Genomic DNA, 21,616 nt, shown 5'->3' with positions numbered 1-21,616 from the left:
GAAAAGACCCAGAAGATTGTACATCATACAGACCAATATCCTTGCTAAATGTAGATTTTAAAATCCTCTCTAAAACGTTAGCACTGAGATTAGAAAGGATACTGCCACATATTATAAAGGAGGATCAGACGGGGTTTATTAAGGGCCGTAGATCATCCAATAATGTTAGAAGGGCTCTGAATATGATTCAAGCTTGTCATCAGGGAAAGATACCAGGAGTAGTGGTTTCATTAGACGCGGAAAAGGCATTTGATAGGGTCGAATGGTCATATTTGTTTTACACATTGGAGAGGTTTGGTGTTGGGCAGGTGTTTACCAAATGGATCTCAACATTGTATAGTGATCCCAAAGCAGTTGTGGTTACCAATGGATTAGGCTCGGATAGCTTCAGTGTGGGTAGGGGCTGCCGTCAGGGATGTCCCCTCTCGCCATTGTTATTCACGCTAATAATTGAACCACTAGCAGAAGCTATACGAGCTGATCCTAATATAGTGGCCCCAAGGATTGGTACAGGTAAACATAAAATTACCCTTTATGCAGATGATGTTCTTCTATTCCTCAGTAACCCTTTGATGTCCATACCTCGCTTAATCCAAGTTATTAATACATTTAGTGCATTCTCAGGCTATAAAATTAACTTTTCAAAATCGGAGGCTATGCCAATGGGTGGCCTTGCTGTGATACCCCGCTTAGCGGACGGTTCCCTTTTTCCCTTTCGCTGGTCCCTGGTGGGTTTCTTATATTTAGGCATTTTTATTACCCCAGTATTTGGTCAGTTGTATAAGGCTAATTTTGTGTATTTATTGGAAAGGATAAGGCAGGACCTCCAGCGATGGGGAGACCTGCCAATTTCCTGGTTGGGTAGAATAGCATTAATCAAAATGAATATCCTGCCCCGTCTCCTATATCCTATGAGAATGCTTCCGGTGATGCTGCCGAGGACAGCTTTATGTAAATTATACAGCTGGCTGAGTTCCTTTATCTGGAACCATAGGCGGCCCCTTATTAAGCTGAAGAAGCTACAGCTTCCACAGGCAAGGGGTGGATTGGACTTCCCAGATTTTAGGAAATATCAATTAAGTTCCCTATTAAGTTATATAGCTGATTGGGTCTTGTCTGATCCACAATCAATCTGGTTGGACATCGAGGCTTCTCAAGTAAAATACCCACTTATTAACCTTTTATTCTCAGACAAGAGGAAAATCATTACAGATCACTGTAAAAACCCTATAATACTGAATACAATCAAGGCTTGGAATATAATGCGGCAAAATGAGGGTAATTCACATAAAACATCCCCCTATGCACCGATAGTGGGAGCATGGGGATTCCAACCGGGGTTAACAGATGCCACTTTTAAACTCTGGAGATCCAGGGGTATCTCATGTCTCGGGGATTTATTTAAGGATGGGGTCCTGATGTCTTTCGGACAGCTGCGTCAGAAATTCGGATTACCCAATGGAGACCTCTTTCGATACTTCCAAATTCGAGATTTTATACAGAAGAAGACTACGTTATTAGATAGTCTTTATAAATCCGATAGAGAATGTAGTGTCCTACGACCAGTGGGGGTATCTTCCGTCAGTAATATTTATCATTTGCTACATGATGAAGTATCGGGAGATATGGATAATCTGCTTAAAACATGGGATCAGGATCTGGGACTAGAAATCTCCACAGAAACGTGGAACGATATCTGGGAAAATGCTAGAAGAATTACTATTTGTAACAGAACCCAGGCTATCCAGCTGAAGATACTTCATAGGGCCCATATAGCACCGGTTCGATTGGCAAAATTTAAGGCAGGAGCATCTCCAATGTGTCCTAAATGCAAAATAGAGGTGGGCACTCTTGTACATTGCTTATGGACCTGTCATAAGATCCGTAGATATTGGTCTAAAGTAGCAAGCACCCTGACAGAAATTTTAGGAACGGAAATAAAAGTGGACCCCGTATCTCTCCTCTTGGGCTTTTCGAACTTTCCCTCCCTGGACATGTACGGGAAGAGACTATTTTCTATTCTTTCTTTCTGTGCAAGGAAAAATATTTTGATGAACTGGGTGGCGGAGGGCCCCCCTGGACTTTCAAATTGGCACAGACTAATTATGGAATGTATTCCCCTTGACTTCCTTACAAATATGGTGCACCGAAAGACCGAATTATTTTATAAAATATGGCAGCCCTTTTTGAATTACATAAATACAGATATTTCGGCTATCCTAACAAGGGCTTTTATTTAATTGAGACTACAGACCTGGCTGGTCCGCGGCCCCTCGGGGGAGGAATCCCGCACGAATACGGGTTTTATCATATCTGATGTTAACACATCCCGAGCATGTAAGAGACTTAAATATACACCCTGGTTAGTTGTAGGTTAGATTAGTAGATAGTTGAGTTTTGTTTGTTTGTGTTTTTTTTTCTTTTCGTTTTTTTTTGTTTTGTTTTTTTTTCTTTTTTTGTCAAATTTTGGTTATTGTATATTTGAGCTAATTGTATATCAATGTTTATATCTGAGAGTTTTGTTTATTTTTGTAAACTTGTAAAAATGTTAAATTTCTAATAAAAATATCTATAAAAAAAAAGAGGCATTTGGATAGGTATATGAATAGGAAGGGTTTGGAGGGATATGGGCCGGGTGCTGGCAGGTGGGACTAGATTGGGTTGGGATATCTGGTCGGCATGGACGGGCTGGACCGAAGGGTATGTTTCATGCTATACATCTCTATGACTCTATAAGAACAAAAAGTGTGATTATACTGAGATGAACATAGAAGCAAGGCGAGGCTGGATTAAGAACCAATTAGAAGAAGTTAAATAGAAATTGAAATAGCAGGAAATATTAAAAGAATGGTCAATTCTTTTGACAATTAGATATAAATGCAAAACAGTGAAGGCTGTCAAGATATCATACATAAGATACAATACTTTAGTGAACAAAAGATACCAAACATGTCAAAGTTTTTCTCCCTGGTTCATGGGATCACCATGATTGGTCTGCAGCATGGAAGCTGCATATTAAAGTAAAAATATTCAAAATGAAAGTTACAGATAGGGCAGTCACTGACAGGCTAAGGAGATTAAAAAGAAGCAACATTCAGGAACAAATGGAGAACACCTTAACAAAAGTGCAATCTTTTACAAATACAGTACCTAGAAGTAGAGCCTAAGGTTTGGAACTGATCGGGATAACCAGGAATAAGCCAATAAACATCATATCCATTGTTGTGAAGTACACAAGGTATTTATAAAATTCAGATTTGTATTTGCAGATACATTCTATTTTGTTCAAAAAGCGCATGATCTGTAGACAGACAATCAAGGTGACATTTTTAAAATTCCTACTCTGGAAATAAAACCAGTCTGGCTCCAGGATAAGTTAGAAACAGACTTGAAACAATGGCCTCACACCTAAAATGCATTGTTTGACCGGGGGTGTCATCTTTATCCTGATAAAACCTGAAGATATTTTGGGGCAGTGACTTGAAAGAAATTCTGGGATTTACATATTAACCAATCAAAACCTGTACCTCCATTCCAACCGATTAAAGACTTAATAGATATCCAGGTTTGTTCAATACATTCACATAAGTTGTATGACCATTTGATTTTTTACTTATAAATTCTGTGTCCGATGTATTCCCTCTCACTAGCTGCCTGAGGAAGGAGCAGGAGCTTCGAAGGCTTAAGGTCTTAAATAAATCTGTTGGACTATAACCCAGTGTCACGTGATGTTTGACTTTGTCCATCCTAGTCCAACACCAGTACCTCCACAACAAAATACAGGGAAGTGAAACAGAAAGATTTTGAAAGGTGCTGCTCACTAGTGAATCTGTCAGAAGTCACTGTACAAGAGGAACTTCTATGATTGCAGGAGTAACACAACTTGATGCTTTCATTCAACCCAAGACCTGGTGCTTTACCGGTGAATCTGAGAGTTGGGACCATGAGTCACTGACTTGGGGAGGTGGAGAATGAGAGCTGGGAAGTATGATTCCATGTTGAGTGTGCTGTGAGGGAGCATGTGCGGTGGGGCCATGCAATAAAAATCTAATGCCTTGGCAGAGCAACATTAGCAGACACTTGACTGCCATTTGAGCATCTTTGCAAGCCGAGAGATGGGCAGAATACTGCTGGCCAACACAAGGGAATTTTCCAACAGTGGGACCAGTTTCGGACCTGCTACAAGAAAGTAAATGCATAATCTGTTGCCAGTTAAGCATGAGCCAATCTTAAACTTTATCAGATGTATAATCAGCTTGTGATTATTGAATGACATGCATGTGCTTCAAAATTGATATCTCCAACACATACTATTAAAGGTTAGTTTGGCATGACAATGGGCTATTGAAATAAAGTGGAAATGTAAGTGACAAAGGTTAGAAAAACAGGCATTATTGTCTGGGTTAATGCTGTAAGATGTTGGCTAACTTGGTGCTGGGTCCGAGGGCCTAAATGGGGAGTTGTTGGTGCTGCCTCTGGCTTAAGAGAATTATTAGTTGAGGCAGCAGATTCCACAAACAGAATCATGACCTTCACACTCACGGCAATCAGATTAAAAAATGAAGTGCCTCATGGAACTCTTAGGAGGAAAGAGAAAACTTTTTATTTAGTAAAGTGTAGAGGGAAGAGACTGATCCCACCATAATTAAAGGCTCTGTAATTGCCAATAAAACATGTAGGCATAGTGAAATTATAAGTGCAACTAACAATCTAATGCAATTTAGCGGAATTCTTTCAGACAAATAGCTATAGATTGTAGAGAGAAGCCCCCATCCCACCAGCAGGGGGCAATGAAAATGAATACCAAGGCCTGAAAGATGTATAATGGAGGGTATAAACAGAAAACCTCACGAGAGGGACACTGAAAAACAGATAGCAGTGGTAGGGAAAAATTGTAAAACATTACTTGGCATTATGATCTCAGGAAAACAATTGCAGCTTTATAAGGTACCAAACAGCACCCAGTCAGTGAGATGCAACTGGCAAATGGATCACTCTGACCACCTCTGGCAGAATGGTCAGAGGTGAGATGGTAAGCAAAGATATCAATGTTGCATGTAATCACTGTAATGCAGAATGGCACTGTAATCACATGTTTATATTTTCTGAATATGACAGCTTATGCTGTGAAAATGAAGCATGGTTTACCTTCCTTTGATGGTCCTGTGCTACAAAACAGCAGTCTGAATGGAAATACTGGTCTACATTTCTGAAAGACACAATCTCCAATCAGAAATGTAGAGCCTGTTTCTTTTATTGAAAGAGGTGGTGTGGCAACCTGCATAAGATCACCAACCCTCAGAAAATTGGCCACATTGTTTCTTAAGAATGAGTAAAGCAGCTAAGATAAATAATCTTAATAATAAACAAGTATTTTGATTTGCTTTATAATATGCTTTAATTGTTGTAATTTTAGTCAGTGTTCAACAGAATAAATCTATAACAGTTACATTATTGATTCAATATAGTCTTTCATGCGAGCATCCAAGGAGATTGCAGCCTGACATAGTGTTTATAGTTTTAGGAACAACAAATATTTCAAGTTGTGCTATTTCATAACCTGTCTCCTTCAAAGTTTTTTTCCAAAAAGGCCTGATCAAATTTCAGGCATGAGAACTTGTGTTTATCCACTGTACATAAGGTCTTGTTCAAAACAGTGATCATAATAAGCAACCCACCAGTTTTAACAGAGAGGTTACGTTTCTAACAGCTGTGCAGTAAGCTGCTTTATCGTTTCAGGCAGCTTCCAGACACAAAGAAGTCATCAGTCAATAGGTTCTAATTCCACTGAATGCAGAGGGTTATTTTGATGAACGTCACACTTCAAAACTTGCTTGATGGAATCTCTCAGCTTCTTCTCTTTCTCTTGCCACTTTTCCCTCATAGATACAAACTCAATGTCTGAAAACTAGATTCTATAAAGAATGTGTGCCGTATTAAAAGGGGATGACCTGCATTGTGCATTTCAAGCCTATTGTTAATGTTTGCTCTGACAAGTTTCCAGTCGAGGGGATACTCCACAGCAAAAACTTAGTGATGACTAAGTGATGGAAAGAACTCTGCAGGTTGATCTGCCCAAAATAAATGGAGAACTTCTGTCAGCTCATGTTCAGTTAAAGAAATAACATTTCCTCACCCTATCATGTCTTTAAGTGCTTCAATAGCTAGTTGCATTTGTACAGCACTTTTAACAAACGGATGCATTGCAAGGCAATTCAGTGGAACAAGATCAAATTAAATTTGACAAAGTCACGTAACATTTTGTGAATATGGCCATTGGAGCCAACGTCATCAATGACTCTGCCCATCCTGGTCACACTCTCTTCCAACCTCTTCCATTGGGCAGAAGATACAATTGTTTGAAAGCACATACCAACAAATTCAAGAACAGCTTCTTCCCTGCAATTATTGGACTTCTGAACGAATCTCACACATATTCGATTGACCTTTCTGTGTACCTTCTCTGCAGCTGTAATGTTATATTCTGCATTCTGTTCTTTTACCTTGATGTATTCACGTAGATATGATTTGTCTGGATAGCACACAAAACAAAACTGTGTCTTGGTATGTGACACTAATAAGTCAAATCAAATCACACCAGAGGAGGTCAGGTAATTCAGACCCATAGTTTTCTTGCTCTGTAAGTCTCAGTAACACACTGAAAAATGTAAATGGATCAATAAGCAAACTTTTCTATTGAAAAGAGCAGAGCACCTCATGGTTAGTTCTTAATTACCTGTTGCCTTCCAGTTCACACACAAATTTTGCAATTGGGCTCCAGCCAAAAGCTTTTGGATCATTTTGTAACCACTGCTCAATCTCCTGACGATTGTTGGAAGCATAATCAGACAAAACCATTTCCTCCACATGCTCCGTGGCACAGAGAGTGCAGTGAAGACAGGGACCACATCCAATTTCAAGAAGTGTGTGGAATCTTGGACCTGGAATAGTTCAAAACCCAGTCATTAACTGGGAAAGAAAGTCGCAAAGTGTAATACAAGCAGTATTGGTGGAACACCTGTGGGATATTTCTGAGAATCAACATTTGCCTGCTTGAGTTGGTATGTGAGAATCAGGGTCACTTTCCATTTCTTCTCACCATTCCCATTGTTTCTTGATGACAGTGATATTTCCTTCACAGTCAGACTACTGCACAGTGGGGACTGAACTTTCTCAACTATTTTGCAACATCAGGAAATCCAGTTCACCTGAATTTTTCCAACTTCGGTTGGAGCTGGAAATGGTGAAGGGTGTAGAGAGCAGTTGATAGTGAGTAACTGCTCCCATTCATGAAAGAGATGGAGAATGAAAAAGAGGCGGTTTAAACTAATTGGTAAAAGAAGCAAGAGTAACACAAGGAACAACATTTCACACAATAAGTGGTTAAGGTCTGCAATGTGTTGTATTTTCAGGTACCAGCTCTGACAGCACGTTGTATCTTCTGGTTAGCAATCACTGGGGGCTTGTGGTTATGGCTGCTTGCTATGACTCAACCTTCTTTCTACTCTTGAAAAATGAACAATAAGATAATATTAATGGCGACAATTCCTACGGGGCACTGCATTGAGAATAAAACAATTATATTTGTATCAAAATATCTTGTTGTTGGGGTGATAATGCACCTTAGCCCTTATGCTCCCCACTGGCCACATAGGCCAGAAGAGTACCAGCGTGTTCTCTCTCAAAGGACACCTGCACATGGACAGAACCACAGGTGAGAGGCAGGCAGCCATTTTTATTTTCCCCGCTATCCCCCACTGCCTGGATCTGTTCATGATCATCTTGCCAAACCCAGGAGCAAATGCCCTAAGGAGGCTGTAGTTCAGGACTGTGAATGAAATGCAACCAAACATTTAAACAATGCCCCATTAGAAGATAAAAGAAAAAGAGAGAGGCTGGAACCAGTAACATGGTTAATGTAAACAGGAATCTGAGATGTGATGACCTTCAGATTAAACCATCAGCTGTCTCTCTCTCTCACTCTCTAAGGACAGCACAGGATTATTGCCCTTTTATGTTCTGCCACACTTCTCTTTCTCTTTCCTCAATTCTTTCTCAGTCAGGGCACGCTGATATTCACCTGAACTTTCCTCTCATCTCTCTCTCTCCCTCTCTTAGATCAAATTAACACTTCTCTCCCAGACTCACCCTGAATGGTTACAGCATTGAAGGAGGAGGCCACTTGGCCCATTGTTACATATATTTTGGAAGTCTGATGGCTCCATGTACATTGAATGATTGTGCAGCTTGTCTCATTCAGGGTGAAGACATATTGTAACAAAGTCCTGGGAAGGAATGTGCATTTGGCCCTATGCCTGCCTCAGCTATGGGGAAAGGGCAACTTTCATTTGTCCTTACCTGGTTTAGCAGCAGAAGGAGCTCAGCCTATGAAATGACACATGCTTGCTATTGGATGTTTTAGGGTCTTCATAAGCCCTGCACTCTTGGACTGAGGAACCTATTTTAGAATTAGAATTACCTTTATTGTCTTATATACTCAAGTGAATATTGTTAAAATTTTACTAATCGCACCTTACATCTCAGATACACAAATACCTTAGTCCAGATTCTTAAGTACAAATTCTGAGGGAAAATATTCAAAAGATAAAGAAATAAAAGGTCCAGCAATGTATTAGTAAAATAGAGAAATAAGAATTCAGAATAGCAGTCCTTCCAACACAGACTGCGCAGAGATTCACCTCAAGGCCAGGAGTGCTGGCAATTCAAATCAGTGCTGGGGTCTGGAATCCGAGTCCGCGCTGGGGCCTGAACTCTAAATCTACACTAAAGATTAAACTCTGAGTCTGCACTGTGGCCTGAGCTCCAAATCCACATTGGAGCCTGAACTCCAAATCTGTACTGGGACCAGGACTCCCAGTCCGCCCTGGGGCTGGAACTCCCAGTCTGCACTGGGGCCAAAGGTCCATGCTGGCTTTCATCCAGCATATCGCCAAAGCTTCCGAGGAAAGAAACTAAAAAGAGAAAGAGAAAAACACAAAAAGAGAGGAAATGAAGAAAAGAAATGATTGGAGTGGAAGAGCTCCAGTTCAGGAGTCTTACTCAGTCACTATCATGGAAGTATATTTTTTACTCATCATTCTCTTGCTTTCAGAAGCTTTTGGCATCCTGTCTTTCTGTTAATATGGGAATATTCCTCATCACACACAAATGTTCTTTTCCTCTCTTCTTGGCAAACACTCCAAGACTTCACTTCTCTTGCTTGGTCCACCATTCAGAACATTTGCACTGGGTCACAGGGCTGAATGGCCTAATCCTCCTATTTTTGACCCGTCACTCCTACATCAACATCCATTTCCCCATCCCCCAGTTAAATCCAGTACCTTCTGAAATAACTTCACAGACGCCAGTATCCCATTACCAAGTGTGAGAAACAAAAGCTCACTCACTTTAATAATTTCAGTCCGAGACAAATATCTGAATAACAGCTTCTTTTTTATTTATACACCTATAGGTGGATGCCTTGTCTAATTACCAGGTATGGTAATTACAGAATGCACACTATATCCAACAAACTCTCGAAATTTATACAGTTTGAATCCCCATATTTTTCCTTATTCCATTGTTTGTTCCCTGCTTCGCTTACGTCACTCATTTCCTTAAGACTGATCCCACAACTTCTGTTTATCCTGTTTTGTCCGTGACAAACTCTTATCTCTGACTCCCATAAGGGTGTTTGACGTCAGTCTATTATAGATTATTGATTAGGCATATCTTTTCTTCTATCAGCATCTATTTCCATCCAGAGGCCACTTTGACCTCTCTAATTAGGGTTTGTTCCTGTGTCTCCGAGTAAGGGGGAAACAGATGCTTTCCTGTTTGCCCATATATCCACCATTGTTCTGTATTCATGTCTCATGCTCACATATCCTTTCTTTTTGCTGAATATGTATTTTCTCATTCCTATTCTGTATCAGAATTTATACTTGCAGAAATAACATTAATTCATTTATATCCCACAATTTCCCCTTTTTCTTTTCATTACTATCTGTTATCTTCTGCATTTTTGTCTCTTTTTTTTTTTAAACATTGTTCCCAAAATTCGCAAGCATCATTTCAGAGATTTCATCCAACTTAGTCTCACTCATCTCCTTATTATTTAGTTGATAAAGTTGCTCTGTCTGATTCCCCTCAGGGGCATTCGTTTCATCAAGGCTGTTTCAATCAGCCTCTGGGTGAGCCCTCGTATACAGGGTATGACACAACAGCCAATGGCCACCAATACCCTGACTACTATTATCAGGGAAGTAAGGATAAAAACCACCACCCCCTTTCTCTGCTAAAATCATATCAAGGGCTATTGTGTTTTCCCATGCCATCCTACTTGTCGCATCAAGCTGTTCTGATATTCCTTTAACCGCCTCTGTTGTATAATTTATAAATCGCTGTTGATTATAAAAAAAAATGTAATTTATCCAGTCTACATTTTTATTAATTGTTGCCCACCAAAAGAGAGCTGACTCAAAGCCTGCTGCAATCTGGTTATGAGCCTTGAATTCATCAGGTACCCCCCCCCCCCCAGGGACTCCTACCGAATTGAGATAAATCCCGTCATCAAAAGAATTATCTAACAGTAATCTCTTACCCCTTCCCTTTTTCCCTACTATCTTTTCCTTCTCAAATGCCAGGGTAAATGGAATTGCCAATTGTACAATTGCGCATATCCCTTTCCAATCCGGAGGTAGTGTGGGTCTCAATATTTTTCCTCCACAGTACCACCACAGATCCGCTCGGGGAACCTTTAATGCTGAGTAGTTCCCTCCCTTCTCCGTTTCGGTAACATTCTTAATCTCTGTACATAATTTCAGCTCCCCCAAATCTCTCGACCGACTCGTACCTCGCTTGTGCACACATGACGTGTGATTTCCAACTACGGCGGAAAATGTGGGGGGAACTTTTGCATCTTTCTCCTCCAAGGGAGGGAACATCAGAGATAGGGAGGTACAATTCCTATCATTCCATGCAGTCTCATCCTGATACAGGGCTATCATACATTTCATGCCCTTCCTGTCTCGCTTCCACCCAAGCGGAAAGGGAACCACCTGGGCCACTGACCTACCGGAGGCACATGCATAGCAATTGCTTTTGTTCAGACTTTTTACAGTATACTTTACCCATTCAACCCAGGCATTTGCATCCCCGTACGCAGTCTCTATCTCGATGGTCTGTTTCAAATCCTTTACCTCTATAATTTTTACTACTGTAGGATCATTGGGAGGGGTGAAAGGTTGTATCTCATTACCCAGTAATTCTACCCATTTTTCCCTGTCCTATGCTAATTCGAAAACAACAGCCCACAAACTCCTTCCTATTTGCTTTCATTTCAATCCCAAATGTTTCATTTAATTGTACCTCATAAGTGCCACCTCCCAAAACCGCTCCGTGCCATGTGGTTTTTCTTATCGTTAAATATATGGGGTTACACTTTTTATCGGGACAATCGGTGCTGGTCGAAAGGGGGCCCGGTGTATTGTGACAAGACCATTATACCAGGTACCATCCCCAAGGCCATCCCCATAGGACTTAAGATGTATCTCTGAGTTGCGGTATTGTCTCTGATTAGCTACATTCCCACAATTTACTAAGCTACATATATCAGTGTCTATTACTTGTGGATTATCAGACTCAGGAACCATTAATAATACATATGAAAATGATATGTGACAAAATCCTAATACCAAGAGGGCTAGCATCATAACTCTAAGCATTCCCAGTATTCTGATCATTATGCTAGAACACAAAAAGGCTTAATATACAATCTTACAGAAATAATCCCGCGCTCGCGTCGCCACTGTATAGTCAGTTACTCAAAGTCTCTTTAGTCTGAGTTTCAGCGGGTCTTGCGTTGATTCGGCTGTCCAGACTTCTTCCTCAACTGGAGGGTCCACTGGCCCTTTGATCCGAGTATAATGAGTCCAGCCTTTTTCCGCCGTCCTTATTGCCGTTTCGGTAGTCAAAAGAGCCTGGTACGGCCCTTCCCAGTCTGGCTGCAGCTTAGTCTCTGTCCATGATTTTATTAAGACCCAATCTCCTGGCCGGATGGGATGAACAGCAAATTCAAGGGGCGGAGTCTGTGCCAATAGACCCTGTTTTCTGAGGAAAGATAAAGAGGAGGACAAGCCCAGTATATACTTCTTTAAAAACAAATCTTTAGTTTCGGGAATTGGCAATTCTCCCTGTGTTCCCAGATAAGGTAATTCAAATAAGATTTCATAGGGGGATAGTCCCAAATCTTTCCTCCGCCAAGGGACAAGCCCAAAAGGCATCCTTTAAATCTATCACACTAAACCATTTGTGATCATGAGGGATCTTACTTAATAACATATAGGGGTTTGGCACTACTGGGTGCCTGACCTGCACTATCCGATTTAATGTTCTCAAATCTTGCACCAATCGATAAGTTCCATCAGATTTCCGTACTGGTAGAATTGGGGTATTATAAGGAGACATACATGGTTCCAACAGTCCATCTCTAATCAGTCCCTCAATTACTGGCTGCAGTCCCCGTTTACCTTCTATTGAAATAGGATATTGTCGCTCACAGACAACGTCCCCTTTCCGTTTTAAATTTATTGTAAGGGGAGGGATCTGTAGTTTTCCACGATTCCCTTCTCTAGCCCATACAATAGGGTCTATCTCTCTCTCTGCATCCTCTGTCAATATTGCCAGTTGTACAACTAATTCTTTTTCCTGAATTTCAATCTCCAGTCCTATAAGGATAATTAAATCTCTCCCCAGTAAGTTACTTCCTATATCAGGGATATACAGCAGTTCCCCTGTGATCCTATCCTTAGGACCTTCTATCATCATAGGTTCAAATACTGGAACAGTAAATCCTTCCCCTTTCACCCCCGAAACAGTAATTGACCGTGTAAACATTTCTACTTTCTTTGGTTTAAAATTCAACGATGACCGTGCTGCCCCGTATCTACTAGGAAGACTACCTCTTCCCTACAGGGTCCCACCTTCAAGTTTATCAAGGGTTCCTGGTGGGCCCCCGAGGGCAGGAACCCCTGACACCCCTATTCTTCATCATAATTCATAAGCGGAATTGCCTTTTCTTCCCTTTGTAGATCAGGACACTCCCGCTTAAAATGCCCTATCTTTCCGCAATAATAGCATCCTGCCTGTAGCGACTTCCATCTCTGCCCCCGTCGCTCAAACCCTCTATCAAATGTTCCCCCTTGTCCTCTCCCTCTTTACAAACACTTTCTGTGCCTCTCTCAACAATTCATCTAATGGTTTTTCACTCCATCCTTCTATCTTCTGTATCTTTCTCTGTATGTCTGGCCATGCTCTTGTCACAAAATGTACTTTCAAAAGACCCTGTGCCACTGGGTCCTCAGGGTTCATTCCAGAGTATTTCCGCATTGAGTCCCTTAATCTTTGCAAGAAAGCTGAGGGAGTCTCATCTTTCTCCTGTCTAATTTCAAAGGCTTTAATCAAATTCTGTGACTTCGGAACTGCCTCTCTTATTCCTTTTAGAATCAGGTCTTTCAATTCCCTCATTTCTTCTCTATGCTCCGGGTTTTGGTTTTCCCACTGGGTGTCTCTGAGGGGAAACTTCATCTCTCCCTATCCAGCATCCCCATCTCCAATCGGGTGTTCCCTGTCCCATATTTTCATGGCAGTTCCTCGTACAAGTCCCCTTTCCTCCCCAGTAAATAATATATTCAAAATAGACATTAATTCAGCCCAGGTATACAGACTGGGCCCCAAAAATTGAACAATTTGTTCAGACAACCCCACCGGATCCTCAACCAGGACCTCCATTTCCTTTTTAAATGTTCTGACCTCCCCACTGGTGAGGGGGGCACTTACAAACCCAATCTCTTTGTCCCCTATAGGTACCTCCCGAAGGGGATAAGTCGTTACGTTTTTCCCCTTTTTCTTTTTTTTTAAAGAAATATTGCAATATTTCTAGCTCCCCATAACTTCAAACACCAATTCATCAATTACTGCTTGACTAACCTTCAAAGCCTGTTCCTAACTTATAAATATATTTATATATATTTACGTTCATTTCTTCAGTATTTAATAGTTAAAATGCAAAATGCATACAGTTCCCAATTTTGCAATTCACTGTAATTACCCAGTTTTAGTCCTTTAATTTAGATCCAGAATTAGTTTTCTTAAATAGTCCTGACCAATCATTGCTCAATTACAATACTATAGGTCGTAAAATAATCAGAACTTGCCTTAAAAGAATTTGTCTACTCAAGTTTTTTTTAAAAAACAACTTCTAATGCATGAACAATGGCTGAATCCAAGGTCACAAATATTAACCATAGAATTTTGCTTTTACTACAATCTAATGTTGAACTGAAACTTCAACTGTCCTCCATAAATCGCTTTTATGTAAAGATAAGAGATTAGTTAGAAACTGATAGTAAGGCAGTCATGATCTGTAAAAAGAACAGGAGTTATCATTCCTTTTTTTTTTCATAATCACAATAGAATCCTTAACCTTAAAAGAAATCATGTTAAGTTTCCATAACAAAATCAGATTCAAAACAGTCCTGGAACTCAAGCTCCAGGGAATAAAACACAAACATTCAATCACCAACAAACAAATGTTCACTCAAACCAAATCACAAAGGGTTAAACTTCCTACCAGCTGTACAGCTCTTTACATTCTCTCTCTCTCTCTCTCTCTCTCTCGCACATTGACATATAAACTCAGATATTCACAAACCCAGTCTTCGTCCGATCTGTACTTTGGCCAGAAGACAGCGGGACGAAGAATGGAGTCCTTAGTCCATACAAAGCAACAATATTTAATCATCTTTCTCCCTTGTACAAGTATTATTTTGCCAATTTCCACAACATCCTGCCCAAAGGACTTTCCGGAGGAATGTTGTAAGGGACCCCGCCTCCATTTCCATTGCCTTTTCCTTACTTTGTTTCCCCGGAGGCTTTTTCCTAACCCAAAGCGCAAGCCATATTGAGTTCCTTCGTTAGTCCCTTATTAACTACTAAAACTCAATCCCGGCCACCAAGGCAATACTTAAAAGTCAATTTTCTTACCTTGGTCTGTGCACAGAGTTGCCTGGCCCCTTTTGTCACCGTATTTTCTATCGAGCTCGTATCACTGTCTGATTCAGATGTCTCTCTTATAGGATTCACACCAGTCACCCAAGGGAGCAGACCAAACCGGGACACGAGACCGCTCCTCAATGGGGAACGGGACGCGTCTTCCCAGTGTCCAAGGCCAGCCACTCCCCCCGGTGATGGAAGAAAATCCCGGACACGAGCCCCCAATTGTGAGAAACAAAAGCTCACTCACTTTAATAATTTCAGTCCGAGACAAATATCTGAATAACAGCTTCTTTTTTATTTATACACCTATAGGTGGATGCCTTGTCTAATTACCAGGTATGGTAATTACAGAATGCACACTATATCCAACAAACTCTCGAAATTTATACAGTTTGAATCCCCATATTTTTCCTTATTCCATTGTTTGTTCCCTGCTTCGCTTACGTCACTCATTTCCTTAAGACTGATCCCACAACTTCTGTTTATCCTGTTTTGTCCGTGACAAACTCTTATCTCTGACTCCCATAAGGGTGTTTGACGTCAGTCTATTATAGATTATTGATTAGGCATATCTTTTCTTCTATCAGCATCTATTTCCATCCAGAGGCCACTTTGACCTCTCTAATTAGGGTTTGTTCCTGTGTCTCCGAGTAAGGGGGAAACAGATGCTTTCCTGTTTGCCCATATATCCACCATTGTTCTGTATTCATGTCTCATGCTCACATATCCTTTCTTTTTGCTGAATATGTATTTTCTCATTCCTATTCTGTATCAGAATTTATACTTGCAGAAATAACATTAATTCATTTATATCCCACACCAAGTCATCCTTTATCTCTTCAATTACACATGAATAGTCCTTGACTATAGTACTGCCTCATACATAGTCAGGCACCAGAGTGCTAGTTTCCGAGACACTCAATCCTTTTATATCAGCCGGGGCTCTCTGATCAGACCAGATTAACAGCTCTGATTAGGTAATTCACATTCTATCTGACCTTGTTACAATCACAACACCTTTAACATTATCAGCTCCCTTTCACTTGCACCACTCCCCCTTTAATTCCCATTTTCTCACCTTATTACATTAATTTAGCCCCAATCCTGCTGCTTTACTGTTCATTCAGTAACTCAGATTAGAGCAAGTGGGAGGACTGGCGCTATGCAAATGGAGTAGAGACATCAGTTCCAGATCATCCACTGATCTGGCTAAAAACTTGTGCTTTAGATTCAGGAACTGTTTGCAGTCTCCAACAGTTTTGTGCTATTAGAGATCCTTCATTTGACACTTGATGCAAAAGGTGTACTTTGTGAGGACTCTTCTGGCACAATGATATATATCTCTCTCTGAGCCAGAAGCATTAGGGTCTAGCCCCACACATTGGGGTTCCTATGCCCCCTACCTCTGAATCCTGGAGGATGGGTTCAAGTCCATCCATCCCAGTTATATGTCCGAACACGCTGATTAAAATAACTAGGAAAAAAATTGTACTGACAATAAACTAAGTAATTGCTCTGTAAAGTTGCAGGCGGCTACTCACAAATTAGGGTGTTGCTCTTCAGACCGACATTGAGCAAAGCAATCCAGTTAACAAAACCAAAGACTTTACTCACCCCTGGAAAAGGCTTTTAGCAAATTCTTCAGAACAAAAGGTAAAAAAATCATTTTCCATCAGATTACCAAGTGGAGAACCATAATATGTTTCCAAATAAACATATATATTTCCTCATAACAATCTCCATCAGTCAAGCCCAGCTCCATTTTACCTCCGATAGCGAAGTGGACTGAGTGGAAAGTTTCTGGGCAATTCCCAACCCCTTTAGATTTAAAGCGGCAGTCCATGTATGAAAAGCTATTTAAGAAAGATACTTTGTTTGAACAGGAAGGGAGGATCCTGAAAAGCTGCTCGAGAATTTTCTCACACGGTCATTCTCCAAAATTCATGATGTGAACTGTTTTTTTATCATCGTTCGTTGTTTACGTTCAATTTGAGGAATAACACCTGCCAAATTCTGTTTCATGAGAAGTTCAAAGTCCCCTAATTATGCCAGAGTTCTAAAGATTATTCAATGACATGTCAATTTACTCAGAAGATGAACCACTTTCCAGCTACTTGACTTTATAAGGAATATAGAGAAAATGGCAGCTTGGTCTAAGCTAGATCATTCAGGTTAGGGAAGGGGAAAGATGACTAACTTGCACTAATTATACATAGAATCAGTCCAGTTTAATCCCACACATCAGCATTTCCTTCATAACTTAGAAAATTAGTTTTCTTTGAATAGCCTAAAAGCCTTCTAAATGTTCATAAGGAGCAGAGCTTTTAGTGATGGAGAGACGTGAAAATTTGTATTACTTGTCAGCATTCCTGTTTGCCTGAACCAGCCCACTCTGGGCTATCTTCTCAGGAATTTCCTATTTATCCTCCAGCTCCCCCATCAATGCTGATGAACAGCTGTCTGGAAGAGGCCTAGGCAGCAAACTGGGGGAGGAGTGGTATGGGCAAATATATGATGTGTAAAGTACAAGGCAGACTTTAAACATTTGTTAACCAACCTTATTTGCCCTGAGATGGAGTGTTGCACTATTTCAGCTGGTTGGTCAGGGACAGGGTGGCAAGGAGAGAAATCCAAAGCTGAGGCCCTTCATTGGCAGCTGATGGCACATAAGGTAATGGTGGAGTAAATTCAATTGGCATGGCCAGAATGGTGAAGCACACAGCTTGGAGATCAGTCATGTTGTCCAAACTCCATATTTCTCTAGAAGCTAGAAATCTGTCTATTTCTGGAGCAAATTCATGTCAGGACTAAACATACTCTGCTGCTGCATAGGAGGAGGGAGAGAGAGAGAGATACAGCACATTCCAAAATTCATAAAACTTGAGACAAAAAAATTCTTGATCTGGCCTCAAGTGGTCAAGACCTTATCCTGAGACAGTGACTGTCCAAGGTAAGAAATCACATAAAATTGATACTATCAAGTTTCCTTCGAATCTTAGATGTTTGAATGAAATCACTTCTCATCCGTGCTAATTCCAAAATGCAATGGATCCACTCTTCATAACCTCACAACCCAGGACAACTGTCTTATCCCAGGAATAAATCTAGAGAACTTTCACGGAATCTCAATCTCAAAATTGTGTGGCTCAAATGTTGCTGTAAGAGGGAGGTTTTCAGATAGGGACTCATAGAGTTGTACATTACAGAAACAGACTCTTCAGCCCAACTTGTTCACGTTGACTGGAAAACCCAATCTGGCTTAGTCCCATTTGCTAGCATTTGGCCCATATCCATCTATACCCTTCCTATTCAAATACTTATCCAGATGCCTTTAAAATGTTACAATTGCACTCGCCTCCACCACTTCCTCTGGCAGCTTGTTCCATATACGCACTATCCTCTGTGTGAAAATGTTGCCCTTTAGGTCCGTTTTAAATGCTGCCCCTCTCATCTTATACCTATGCCTTCTAATTTTGGACTCCCCCATCCTTGGAAAAAGACCTTGGCTATTTACCCTATCCATGCCCTTCATCATTTTATGAACCTCTAGAAGGCCAACCCTCAGCCTCCAACACTGAAAGGTAAAAAGTTCCAGCCTCCCCCTATAATCAAACCCTCGCATCCCAGCAATGTCCTTGTAAATCATTGCTGCACCCTCTCACATTAAGCAACGTATCTGGATCATTGGAATCTCTTCCAGGACATGGGACCTGTACAAGAAGGACGTGTTGCATCTAAAGAGGATAAAAACAAATATCTTTCAGGAGGCTTGCTAATGTCACCTAGGAGGGTTTTGAGCTAGTGTGGCAGGGTAGGTGGAAACAGCCATAGGTTAGCATGTGGTGTGATTAAGGAGAAAGTCTACTTTAAGTCAAGTAGATCTAATAGAAAGAACAGCAGGCACAGGATAATGAACATGGTGGAACCGGCAGTCTGAATGTATTTATTTTAATATGAAGAGTATAGCAGATAAGGCAGATGAGCTTACAGCCTGGATTAATACATGGGACTGTGATGTTGTAACCATTACAGAAACTTGTTTGAGAGAAGGGCAGGACTGGCAGCTCAATGTTCCAGGGTTTAGATTTTTCAGGTGAGATGGAGAGGGATGCATAAGAGATGGGGAAATGAATTACTATTTGAGTATGTCACAGCTATATTCAAAGAAACACTTTGGAGGGCAGGTCCAGCAAGGACATATGGGGAATCTTCAGGGAGAAGAACTATGCAGTCACTATGATGGGATTATACTGTAGGCCTCTCAATAGCCACTGGGAGATAGAGGAAGGGGCTATACTAGACATTGTATTGGGGAATGAGCCTGGCCAAGTGATTGAAAGGGAACATTTTGGGAACAATGGTCATAATTCTGTAAGTACTGACATAGTTATGGATAAGGATAAGACTGGACCTCAGATTAAAATGCTAAACTGGCGACTAAGGAAAAGGTAGGCCCACTCAAGGTCAAAGGAGGGAATTTATGTGTGGAGGGACAGGAAGTGGATACAGTGCTTAATGACTACTTCACATTTGCAATCAACAAGAAGAAGGATATGGATAATGATAAGATTAAGTAGGGGTATGTAGATATGTCCCCGATGGGATCTGTCCCAGGATACAGAAGGAGGCAATGGAGGAGATTGCTGGGGCCTTGACAGAGATCTTTGTTCAGCCACACATGACATGCCAGAGGTCTGGAGAATAGGCAATTGTAATCATTTGTCTAAGAACGGCAACATGGATAATCAAGAAAATTATAGGCTAGACAGCCTTATATTAGTGGTAGGGAAATTATTGGAGAAGTTTTTTAGAGATAGGAATGGAAAAAACTGGACCAGTAGGGATAGTCAGAGAAGTCAGGTACAAAAGCTTGATTGAGTTTTTTGAGGAAGTGTTGAAGATGATTGATGAGGGTAGGGCAGTCCCTGTTGCACTAAAGCATTTGACAAGGTCCCTCATGATAGGCTGCTCAAGAAGATTAAGTTGCATGGGATCCATGGCGACTGGGCAAGTTGGATACAAAATTGGCTTGGTCATAGAAGAGGGTCATTATGGAGGGGAATTTTTCTGACTGGAGGTCTAAGACTAGTGTTGTACTGTAAGGATCAATGCTGGAACCTTTGATGCTTGTAATATACACAAATGATTTGGATGAAAATGCAAGTGGTCATATTAGTAAGTTTGCAGATGGTATGAAAATTGATGGAGTTGTGGATAGTGAGAAAGCTCACAGCAGAATATAGATCAGTTGGCAAGTTGGGTGGAGAAATAAATATGGAGTTTAATTCAGACAAGTGCGAGATGATGCATATTGGGAGGTCAAATACAAGAGGAAATTTATATAGTTAACGGCAGGATCCTTGGAAGCATCGATATAGAGAAAGATATTGGGATGCAAATCCATAGCTTCCTGAAATTGGCAACACAGTGGATAAAGGTGGTAAAGAAAGTGTACAGCATGTTTGCTTTCATTAGTCAAGGTATTGAGCATTAACGATGGCAAGTCATGCTGCAGCTGTATAAGACTTTAGTCAGGCTACATTTGGACTACTGTGCACAGTTCTGGTTGCCATGCTATCGAAAGAATATGGATGATTTCAAGATAGTGCAAAAGAGGTTTACCAGGATGTTGTCTGTATTGGTGTGTATTAACTATCAGGCGAGGGTGGACAAACCTGGATTGTTTTTGCAAGAGCATTGAAAGCTGAGTGGCGAACTGATAGATACACACAAAATTATGAGAGGCATAGATCAGGATGGATATTTAGTATCTTTTACCGAAGGTGTAAGTGTTATGGTGCATAGGTTTGACGTGACAGGGGAAACGTTTAAAAAAGACTTTTATATAAAGGTGATAGGTCCCTTGAACACGCTGCCAGGGGAGGTGGTAGAAATTTGCAAAGCTCAAGAAGCATGCAGGCAGACACACTAATAGTCAAGGAATGGAGGGATATGGACCATGTGCAGGTAGCAGGGATTAATTTAGAATGGTATCATGGTTGACACTGGTATAGTGGGTGAAGGGCCTGTTTCTATGTTAGACGCCCTATTGTCTATGTTGTTGAGAAGTCTCATCCCCATGCAAACATTTGAAGGTATTAGTGTGAGCTATCCATCCCATATGAGGAATTTTAATGTCCAGGTAATTGCTGCATAGATAGCCTTTCCAGGTATGGCAATCAGTCACACCCATTAGACATTCCTTTAGTTATTCTGCTGCAAGGGGGAGGGTAGGGTGAAGATGGAGATAGTATATTCCAAAGATTCATAAAGCTTTGTGTAAATAAATTCCCCATTTCACCTTAATTAGTCAAAAGCTTATCATTAGAAAGTAACCCTTAGTTTTTGACTCTCCAGTGTAAGCAATTGGTGTAAACAATAATCAAAAATGGTTATTTAGCCAGGTGTTGTTAATAGACAAATCATGCAAATTATACCTGCTCACCACCCTATATTATCTTTGTGTTTGGCTGCTGCATTCCTTATTGATAAGGATTAGCTCAGAGGAATACTCAGATGAACTAGTGTTAAAACAAACATTTTATTTACAGAACTTTAA

General features: G+C 40.7%; 1 long non-coding RNA gene across 2 annotated transcripts; it reads right to left on the bottom strand.

The window, feature by feature from the left end:
* Positions 1-5,389: 5,389 nt before the first annotated feature.
* LOC122540518 (uncharacterized) lies at positions 5,390-15,892 on the bottom strand. Of its 2 annotated transcripts, none has more exons than XR_015751989.1 (3): positions 8,359-15,892; positions 6,737-6,941; positions 5,390-6,532 (listed from the first exon to the last, which is right to left on the bottom strand). It is a non-coding gene; the product is annotated as an uncharacterized LOC122540518 (long non-coding RNA). The 2 variants fall into 2 exon arrangements; XR_015751990.1 differs by having other exon boundaries at positions 5,390-6,071.
* Positions 15,893-21,616: the final 5,724 nt, after the last annotated feature.

The sequence above is a fragment of the Chiloscyllium plagiosum genome, unplaced genomic scaffold (genome assembly GCF_037043375.1).
Source record: "Chiloscyllium plagiosum isolate Xiang-an unplaced genomic scaffold, Cpla_swu_hap1 HiC_scaffold_29, whole genome shotgun sequence".
NCBI lineage: Eukaryota > Metazoa > Chordata > Chondrichthyes > Orectolobiformes > Hemiscylliidae > Chiloscyllium > Chiloscyllium plagiosum.
The sequence above is the reverse complement of the archived record's forward strand: the minus strand, read 5'-3'. Positions and strand labels throughout refer to the sequence as shown.